The sequence below is a fragment of the Hippopotamus amphibius genome, chromosome 1 (genome assembly GCF_030028045.1).
Source record: "Hippopotamus amphibius kiboko isolate mHipAmp2 chromosome 1, mHipAmp2.hap2, whole genome shotgun sequence".
Classification (NCBI taxonomy): Eukaryota; Metazoa; Chordata; class Mammalia; order Artiodactyla; family Hippopotamidae; genus Hippopotamus; species Hippopotamus amphibius.
Genome location: NC_080186.1, coordinates 160,055,871 through 160,066,402, shown reverse-complemented (window position 1 = coordinate 160,066,402; position 10,532 = coordinate 160,055,871).

The following is a 10,532-nucleotide window of genomic DNA, read 5'->3' as shown; positions in this document are numbered from 1 at the left end:
TAAAGAAAGGCAGGGTGGGGCAGGGGTGACATTAGGGACATCTGGTACTTAGTGCCTGCCTGAACTTCCTCCTGCCCGGCAGCCCTGAGAACCACAGATTGCCACTGAGACAGTCCCTCTTGGGGCACACGACTCCGTTGCAGTGTGAAGCTGTGCTCTAGAGATGGGGTTGTGCTGGAAGCCTGCAGTGTTTATGAACTGGGGGATCTGGAGTAGCCGGCGGGGTGGGGGGGCTGGCGGGCGGCGGGGGAGACGGCGGTCAGGAGGGTGGCTGCTCAGCCCCCGTCCCTCTTGGCCTCCTTGCACTAGAAAAGGGAGCGTCACTGTTCCCTGCTCCGGGCCTTCTGCCTGATGCTGCCTCCTCCTGCCCCCTCGCCGCTCACTCACCCCTGCGGATTTCACGGTCCAGATCATCTGCACATTGGACCCTCCCCCACCCAGGAACATGGAGGTCTGAGGGGGCTCGGAGGAACTTGCCTGCAGCCCTGTGGGGATGGGCATGTCCACCTGATGTGGGGAGGAAATACTGTCCTCTCTTCTCACCTTCAGGTTCCAGCCACTCCCTCCCCAAAGCTCCCTGCACAGACCCATTTACAGGAGACAGCTTTTACTGAGACTTAACTTTCTGCCCTCTGCTCTGCTCTTCCTCCTTCATCTCTCAGGTGCCATCCTCTCTGCCCCCATCTGGAAAGCCCTTGGTTGGTTCCCGCCTCCCCTGAGGTCTCCATTTCTTTGGCTTCGGCAGCAGGGCTAGAGTGGTCAGACTCAGGCTCCAGCAGGAACCACAGCGTGGGACACACAGCAGAGACGGCTCTCCAACAACCCTCACCTTAGGTCCACTAGAAGCAGAGCTCGCAGCCAGGATTCGGGTGAAAACCAAGGGGCCAAGGGTGAGGCCAAGGGAAACAGGGGCAAGGAAGGTGCGAGGCCAGGTGGGGCAACGCCCTGCTGTCCTGGATGTGCTTCAAGCTGGCCATAGAGAGGTGCCGCAGGGCTCAGCCGGTGTGTGTGCAGCCTGTGGTGGGGCTTCTGCTGAAGGCTGTGAGGAGGCTCACACCTGGGAGTGGCCCACAGCTCCCACCCACAACCTAGCCCGGGGCATCAAGTGCTCTCCAAGCTTCTGGGTTCTGCGGCCAGCCGCTGGTGGCACTGGGAAACCAGATTCCTCACTGCACAGTGCAGCCTTCCGTCCAAGCCTGAAAGCGAGGGGCAGCGTCAGGGAGGGCAAGGAGGCAGTCAAGGCGTTGGGGAAGAAGAGCGTGTCTCCATGTGGCCCACCCCTCGAGCTGCTGAGGTCCCCTCCAGCCCTCCCGTTATACCCGACTTCCACACCGCCACACAGAGCCCCCCTTTTCTTCCATGAGAACAAAGTTGTCATCGCTGTTTCCTCAAAGGGTGGTAGAGCCCACTGTAAACAAGTCCCCTTTAAGACAGTGCCGGATGGGATCTCAAGGAAGATATAGGCGAGAGGGTTAATGAAACAAGCTGGGCACCCGCCGTAGCTGGTCCTGAGTCCATAACCGACGATGGTATCTCCCTCCCCCGCCCCTCAACTAGCCCTTTGCAGATCTGGGCTACTAGCCTGATGAGATCATACAGACGTTCATCCCCGAAAGGTCTGATTCTTTGCTTGTCTGCCCTTTGGGGATTATCATTGTTGAGGTTGTCTATTGTCAATCGTCACTGGGTGGGAGGGTCTGAGAGATGCCCCATGAACCCCCTGACTGGGTCCAGACATACCCTGCCCTGCCATGATTGTCTGTACGTGCATTCTATCTACAGCCCTGCTTCCTCCTGGCAACCTGGATCAATGACCTTGAACAGTGCAGTAATGTCCTTTTTGGCTATTGGTCCCCTGGCATGAGGAGCTTAAGGTGGCCAGGTGGCAGTCCCAGCTTTCAGTTTAGTAGAAACATTACTGTGCTCCCTGGTGTAAGTTCTCCTTCCCTGGGAACCAGGACCTTGAACTGGCAGAGGCCAAAGTTTGGGGGACGGGAAGCAAAAGTTGTGCAAATCTGAGCGTGAGATGGGCCACTCCCACTTCCACATTGATTCTGGGACCTGTAGTTTCTAGGCATAGGGAACACAGTGCTGTTCAAAACAGATACCCTGTCAGGGAGGTCAGGGCCCAAACCCGCACTCCTGCTGGCATCTTCTGAGCATTCAGCAGGCCACTCCACTGCTCTGCCAGGCCGACTGCTTGTGGGCGATGAGGTACAAGCAAGTAAGAGAGACAAATCTGCGGATCACTGTCCCATGATTACCTCATACCCTACATAAAAATCAACTCAAAACAGATCAAAGACCTAAATGTAAGAGCTGAAAGTGTAAAACTCGTCAATGACCCGGTTATCGTACCATCTTTGGGGAGGCTCTGTGGACAAGGAAGACAAGCCTGAATCCTTAGCCTTCACTGGTTCCAGCAAGGATGAGCCACTGTCCCCTTCAAGGTGGAAGGAAGGGGTTCAGTGCGACCCACTTGCCACCAGGGTCTTGGCTGGTCTTCTGAGGAAGAGCCATACCATGCCCTCGAGGTAGGTCTCGCAGCAGGTGGGTTGAGCCCTCAGAGTGGCCTTGGAGAGGGGAGCGCATGCTGTCGGGCCCACGCTTCATCCCCGTCCCTGGCACCGTGACCACTCAGTCCAAGGGCTATGGTGCAGGCATGTGGGGGGGACAGGAGGAGAGTCACCCACCTGATGAATCATTCCATTTGCCTGGTTCAGAGCTTCCTGGCAGTGGGTGTCCTGTGGGGTGTTTACCTGAGACCGGAAGTTTGCACACTTGGTGCCCACTCCCAGAAGTCTGTCCAACTCCCTTTCCCTAATCCTCTTTGCTACTGACACTGGTCTTGTTCATTCCAGGCTCCTGACCAACCAGCCAAGACATTCACTACTTCCCAGGAGTCAGGGAATATCCGCACCTCAGTCCATTTCTTCTTCTGGACCAAGAGTACCGCTCAAAGCTTTGCACACTGGGTGGGACTTCCCTTTGCTGATGCGCTTTATTTTTTTTATTTTTTTAAAAATTTTATTGGATTATAGTTGATTTACAATGTTGTGTTAGTTTCAGGTGTACAGCAAAGTGATTCAGCTATACACATATATATATATTCACTCTTTTTAAATATTTATTTATTTATTTATTGGCTGTGTTGGGTGTTCGTTGCTGTGTGCAGGCTTTCTCTAGTTGCAGCGAGTGGGGGCTACTCTTCATTGCAGTGCACAGGCTTCTCATTGTGGTGGCTTCTCTTGTTGCAGAGCACGGGCTCTAGACGTGCAGGCTTCAATAGTTGTGGCTCACGGGCTCTACAGTGCAGGCTCAGTATTGTGGCATACGGGCTTAGTTGCTCTGCGGCATGTGGGATCTTCCCAGACCAGGGCTCGAACCTGTGTCCCCTGCATTGGCAGGCAAATTCTCAACCACTGTGCCACCAGGGAAGTCCTGCTGATGCCATTTAGGGTCATCCTGAGAGGGCCGCAATGTGGGCACAGTCCACTTCCAACTCTCACCAACCTATCACACTGACCCTCTGTGAAATAGGCCTGAGTCCCATCCTTGTTGATCAGTAGGGCACAGGGAATCTGAGAAGCTACGCAAGGTTTGTGACCCAATATCCCCCTCCGTCCTATCTGCCTGTGACTTTCTCTCTATTCCTGACTCACTGGAAAGCGAGTCCTTACCTCTCTGGCTTCCGATTTCATTTCACACCCTTGCCAGACCAGGCCAGGTGGGACCTGGGATGCTACTTCCTTCTGGGCCTTGGGGATAGGGCTGCCTTCCCAAGGCTTAGCATCCTCGTAGCAGTAACACTATGATAATAACATCAACAGTAGCTCCTCTGGTGCCAGGCAATGTGCTAACAAGCAAGACCAGGACTAGAGGGAAAGAGTGAGGGGCCTAGGACACAAATTTTGAAGAGGTCTCTCAGTGTCCTGCAAGTCCCAAGTCCTTAAATTTTGCGTCCCAGACACCTCATTTGCTTTTCCCTAATCCTGCTCCTACTAATAAGCTCTTAACAGATATTCCCTCCTTTCAGTCCCACAAGTAAGTATTATCACCCGCCTTTGACGGATTAGGAAACTGATTCAGAGGTTAATTTGTCAAAGTCACAATGGTAGTAACTGGCACAGCCATATTTTTCTGACTCTAAGGCCTAAGCTCTTCATTACTTAGCTGTATTAGCCTATCTTAGCCTCACCTGAGCCCCGTAGGAAGCTCCCTCCTGGTGATCCTGTGGAAAGTCGCAATTCCTAGTCCGTTGAGAAAGCTGGCTGCAGGACCATAGTGCACAATGTGCTTCCTCCCCAGGGGCAAAGCAGATACCCATTTTCTGCAAGCCGGCAGAGAAAGGGGCTGTGCCAGAGTAGGCAGGAAGGAGGAACGTATTTTTCCACTAGATGGCGCCCCAACACCGAGCCACGGAGCCCCAGTGCCTGAGTGGGCAGCCGCCCAGCGGGGAGTGCAAGGACCTCCCCTGTCCTCCTGCCAGTCTTCCCAGGACCCGGGGCTAGGGTTCCCAACCCAGGCCTCGGCCTCGGCCTCGGCCTTCCTCTCCAGCGCTGCTCACTGACTCAGGTCCCACCCCCTCCTCCACTCTCCCCAGTTTCTGAATACACCCCCCCCTACCCCGCGCTTCCCAGCTGCCCTCAGGGAATGGACTCAGGGCACAGAGGGGGAGAGTCTTCCTGCTTTCCCCTAGAAATTGTCTCTTAGCAGTGCCCAGCACCTCCCAGTGCCTTCACAGTACTGCCTCTTCCCTCCTTCCCTTCCCGAATTCCCCAGGCCCTCCCTGTCACTCCCACCCTCTTAGCTTCTGCCAGTCTTCGGAGGCAGGGACCATTAAGGCCGATTCCACAGATTTGGTGATGCAAATACATGCAAATATATGCAAATCGGCATGTAAAGGAGGCTTGCCACTGTGGTTCTAAGTGGCTGTCACAGCTTCTCTGACACCTGTTCTGAGAGACAGCTGCCCTGCCCCCTCCTGCTCAGGCATCTCTGTGCTATTTGCCCCCTTCTCCAAGACTGGCTTCCGGCCCCTTTTCCTTCGGAGCCTGGCTGCTTTCTGGATACAAAGGACCCTTGGGGTCCTCTCCCCAAACCCCCTAGAGGGGGCAAGGAGGAAAGCAGGTCTTATTGAGCACAGGCTTTGGCATCTGAAAATTACGTCATTTTCTGGCTGTGTGGCCTTGCAAAAACAGTGCAACTTCTCTGAGCCTTGGTTTCATCATAGATAGAACGGGAATAATGATAGTACCCACCTCATAAGGCTGATGTAAGTATTCCACGCGATGCTACATGTAAAGTGCTTAGCACAGTGCCTTTGAACAGAGGAAGTGCATCTGCTATTAACATTATGATATTATCACTGACCCTTCTGGTCGTCATATCCTGCAGGCTCAGGCTTGGAAGCAGGCGTGCAGATGGACACAGGTACACATGTGGACTCATCCCTGTGTGTGCATGTGCACACACGCGCACGCACAGCCGACAGTCTCATGCACTGGCGGGGCACATGCTCGGGTACACACACGTTCAGAAACATACACAGGAGGAGGCTGTGGGAGGTGGAATCTGAGTCATCGAGACCAGAGCTGTGGGTGGTGCTTTTGTCCTGATTTCCGGGGCTCCACGCTCTATTTCGAACAAGGAAATGTATGGGGGCTGGCACAGCCAAGCCTGCAACTGAAGGGCCAGTTGTGTGGGCCCCTCTCTTGCATCAGCCCCCTCCCTGGTCCTGCTGTCATCCTGCTTCTGACCCAGTACAGCATCATCTGGGCTTTTCCTTCCCTGACCTTTCCCTCAGCACCACTAAGTCCCCACAGGTGGGCCAGGGCAGGCCCACTGGGGCTGTGACGTCATAGCACAGGCCCTGGATGACATCATCAAGCAGGTGGTGCCTGCTCCCTGAAGCATGCGTGGTGAGCATAGTAGAGAAGGAGATCTGAGGGAGGTGGCATGTGGTGGTAAAGAGCCCTTAATTGGGAAGGAGGTACAGCCAAGTTCAAGAGAGTCCTGGCACTGTGTGACCTTTTACAGTTTCCTTCATCTCTCTGAGTCTCAATTTCTTTACCAGTAGAATGAGGTCAGTCATACATAACTCAGAGGGTTTGGGGGGCTTTTCAGTGGGATAATGCACATAAACATGTCCTTCATTCAGTGCTGCCTGGACTGAGTGTTCATATGTGACCATCATTTTGGATGACGCTTATTGAAAGTGAGAGCAGATCCTCTGGGCAGCTCCATCTCCAGCAGTTTCATCTCATTCGCTGGAGCTGCCCCTCTTCCCACACGACTCAGGCCAGGAGGGGAGAAGGTGGCAGCGCCACCTGCTACACAGGGTCTCAGAGGGCTCCCTCCTAGGCCCGTGTGTACTGGGTATCAACAGTCACCTGCGTGTGTCTCAGGAGATGTGTTCAGTCAGCTTTTTTTCTCTGACTCGGTGGGGGAGATGACTGGTCAGGATGGGACGGAGTCTTGAAAGTCCTTTCCTTGAAAAGTCTGCCGTTCACTGTGTCCCTACCATGTGCTAGGCGCCATGCCTGGTGCTGCTCCACGTGAGCTCTCTTCACCCTTATACTAGCCCTGTGAGAGGGGTACCAGCATCCCCCGTGTCAAAGACAAGAAGAAAGTGGGTGACTTGCCCAAGGATACACAGTGGGTAAATAGAGAAAGTGGGATTCAAACTGTCTCCCATTCCAGGCTCTCTACCTTACTACATACATCAGTGGTTTTGACTGATTTGTGTGGACTCCAGGGACACGGCATTAGGCAGGGGTGGGGTCTCTATTTCTCGGGTCCGTCTCTCTCTCTCTTTTTTTTTTTGGCTGTGCTGCAAGGCTTGTGGGATCTTAGTTCCCTGATCAGGATCAAACCTGGGCCCACGGCAGTAAAAATGCCGCGTCCTAACCACTGGACTGCCAGGAATTCCCTCAGGTCAGTCTCTTGAGAGCCTTGTGGGCGATCGTGGAGCCGGTGTGAGCTCGTGAATCTATCAGACGTGCCCCCAGGTGTTGTGCACTTGGCTCCCAGCCCGTGGTTACATGCCATCAGAGAAAGGACACAGGTGCGTGGGACACAGGTGCATAGAGGTAGGGGGTGGGGTGGGAGCAGCCCAGACACCTGCTGAAGGCTCAGTCCTGTGCCAGTGGGTGGGTGGGGAGGGAAGGGGAAGCAGCAGATGGACAGGGTCGGGGTGGGGGCAAGGGTGCCGAGTCGGCTCGGAAGTCCAAGGTGACTCAGGAATCTGCCAGGAAGAGGAAAATGTGAAGGAGAGGAAAGGACAAGAGGGGAGGGGAGCCGTAGTGCAGGGGACACGAAGGCAGCCCAGCGAAGGGACGGTGTGGTGGGGAGACTGACAGAGGATGGTTAGGTGTGCAGGCTGTGGTGTGGATGACATGGGCTCTTGGCCAGACTCCAGTGGCAAGAGCTGACCTTTAGTTTTCTCAGCTGCACACCAGGGTACAAGTAGTGCCTACCCCAAGAACCTCGAGTCCTTCACCACCAGAAGCTGAACTTCATTTTGGCACAGCTGCCAAGTAACCATCCCCAAGGACCTTAAGCACTGTTTGGCCCAGGAATGGCAGCTTCCAAAGCCTCCCAGTACTGGTTTCCCACCCCAGTCTAACCACACACTCCATTTTTTTCTCTCCAAGCAACAGTCACATTTTCCGCTGGCCCCAGGTCTTTAGGCCTGCATAATAGGGGCTCCAAGAATATTCACTGAAAAGATGAAATGAACAATACATGTCAAGTGGCTGGTACATTGTCCAATAATCACACCGTAGCTCATTTAATGTCTGCAAATATTTTTGGAGCATTTGCCTTGTGCTTAGCAAATAAGACCCAGTTCCTACCCTTATGATCTCACAGATCAGTGGGTGAAGAGTTCAAGGTGGCACTGAGTGTTACCAGGGTGACTTCAGGGGCATTCTCAAACCAAGGCCCAGAGGTAAAAGTGACCACCGCTTGGAGAAAAAAATGTGTGTGGTTAGGCTGGGTTGGGGAGCCAGCCTCCAGAGCCTTCTGAAGCAGGCCCTTCCCGGCCCCAACAGTGATTAAGGTCCTTGTGGCTGGTTACTCAGCAGCCAGGCCGGAAGAGAAAGCCCGTAATTAACAAGCTGGCACTCACACAACCACATGTCAGCATGCCCAAGCGCTAGGATAGCTGTCTGTCAGTCGTAGCTGCTGGTGGAATTTTTTAGACAGCTGGGCTCAAGCCGGGAAATGAATATAAGTTACATTTCTATGCATCGTTGTTCGTGGTAGTAAAAAAAATTAATCAGTGACATAGCTGTGACACATGCTCATTTAAGAGTCTACAGAGAAATGTTCATTTGTCAGAGGCAGCAAAGAAGAGATTATGTGTCAGCCGGGGAGGGGTGAAATATTTATACAATGGCTAGTAAACACCGGTGTGTAAGGGGGTCAATTGATTGTGTCAGTGGCCACATGACAAATGCATCATTGAGCAGCCATGGGCACTACCCCTGCGCCTGGGGGCTCCGTTCTGATGACAAATACACAACGTGTTACTGTGAATGCTCCCCACCAGCCACCCACTCGGCCCTCTTTGCTGGCTGGGCAAACACAGATTGTTGGGGAGCAGAACTCCCATAGAAGCGGCCTACCCCGCACCTCATTAAGTTGAACTCCAAGTTGGTAAATTACTCCCCAAATGCCAAAACAGCTGCAAAAAACCATTTCTTTGTGTGCGTGCTGTTTTTTAAAACTTCATGTTTCTGAAATTCAGAAGGCCTGGAAAATGAATGGCCTTGCTCCCTGCCTCCACCAAGATGGTAGACCAGCACTCCCGATTCAGACCTCACCCTCCCCAAGGCTCCACACCCCATGTGCTGGCCAGAAGTCCTTGTCTAGCCGGCCCTGTTCTCATAGCTGAGGCTAAGGCTCAATTTGTTCCCCAGTTGCAGTTAGAGGCTCCCGTCCCCTCGCAGGCACATGGGTCCTTCTGGGCCTGGACCCTGCCTGCATCCTGACATTGCCTAAGGAGACATCTGTCCTCCCCGGAGAGAAGGCCCCAGCCTCTTGCCCTTCGCCATGGGCAGCCTACCAGGAGCGGCAAGACTGGTCATCAAGCTTCCCAGAAGAAGAAGCACATCATATCAGCAATGACCACTGCTAGTTTTTGAGCCCTAATCACATGGCAGGCCCCATGTCAAGCACTGTACAGGTGTTATTTCTTTGAATCTTAACACAACCCTTGAGGGAGGTCTAATCATTGGTTCAGTTGTATAGGCAAGGAAACCAAAACCTAGAGAAGCAGCTTGTCTAAAGCTCACAGCTGCACAGATGGAGGCGGGATTCCAGGCAGGACTCTGGAGCACAGGCTTCTCGGTCCTCGTTCACCTGTCTGACCATGTTGGAGCTATGGGGTCTCATGGTTAACACCCGAAAATCTCAATCCCTGGTCTTAAACAATTCAGATTCTATGAGATCAACTCATAACTCTACAAGATGATAAATTTTGCAGGCACGTGCCATGTCCCAGACTCTGCTCACAGCATTCACTCCAGGAAAACGTGGTGACTCTAACTCATCCCGACTGGGGCAGGTTGAGTCACTCTCAGTTTTTGAAGTGTCCCCCGCCATCCCAGCTCAGAAATGTGCGGCTTGTCACCCCTCCGGGGACAGTGAGAGGCCCTCTCCCCTGCACCCGTTCCCAGCCTCGAGCCTATGACCAGTTGTTGTGATGCCCCTAGTATTCCTATGACAACATCCAACAACCAACATCATCACTTGATTTGGGTTGGGATGACACCCTGAGAAAACAGTTGCAGATGAAATTTCACACATCTCTGTGAATGTGGAGATTACAGATAAGCACGCGTTGCAACTTGTTTTTACTTTTTAAAATGAGATTCCTCCCTTACAAAGTGGTACTTCACTTTGGATTTCTCACTGCAAAACTGCTAATATGATAATACTAATGACAGTGATAATAACATAGGTTGCATTTTTTAAGTGTTTATTACATGCTCAATTGTGTATTATTTTGTATAACCCTCAAAACAATCCCATTTTACAGAGGAGAAAACTGAGAACCAGAGAAATGACATAATTTGCCCAAGGACACCTGGGTGGTAGGAGCTGGGTTGGAACCTGCAGTGTACCATCTGCAGAGCCCCTGGACCCTCACCTATTAAAGCCTGAGTTCACGCTTACTGCACAGTAGTGGCTCCACCCAGCCCAGACCCCCGCTTCAGCCATATTGAATGGTTCTAGCTCCACAGCTGGCCTTGCTCTCTTTTGCCTCTGGGCCTTTGCACATGATGCTCCCATTGTCTAGAATGCCCTTGCTTCTGCTTGCTCTCAAATGGGTACCTCATTGGAGACCACTGGGGGGAAGCTTTGGCTCTCACATCTTACCCCATCCAGAAACCACCCCCCACCCTTGGCCTCCAAAGTCTCCCCAAACTCAGCCAAGGGCCCTGGAAGGCCCCTCCCACATCCCCACAGCCTGTATAGCTGGCTCCAAATGTCCTGGACAAGAAGGGACTGGGAACACAGTCTTC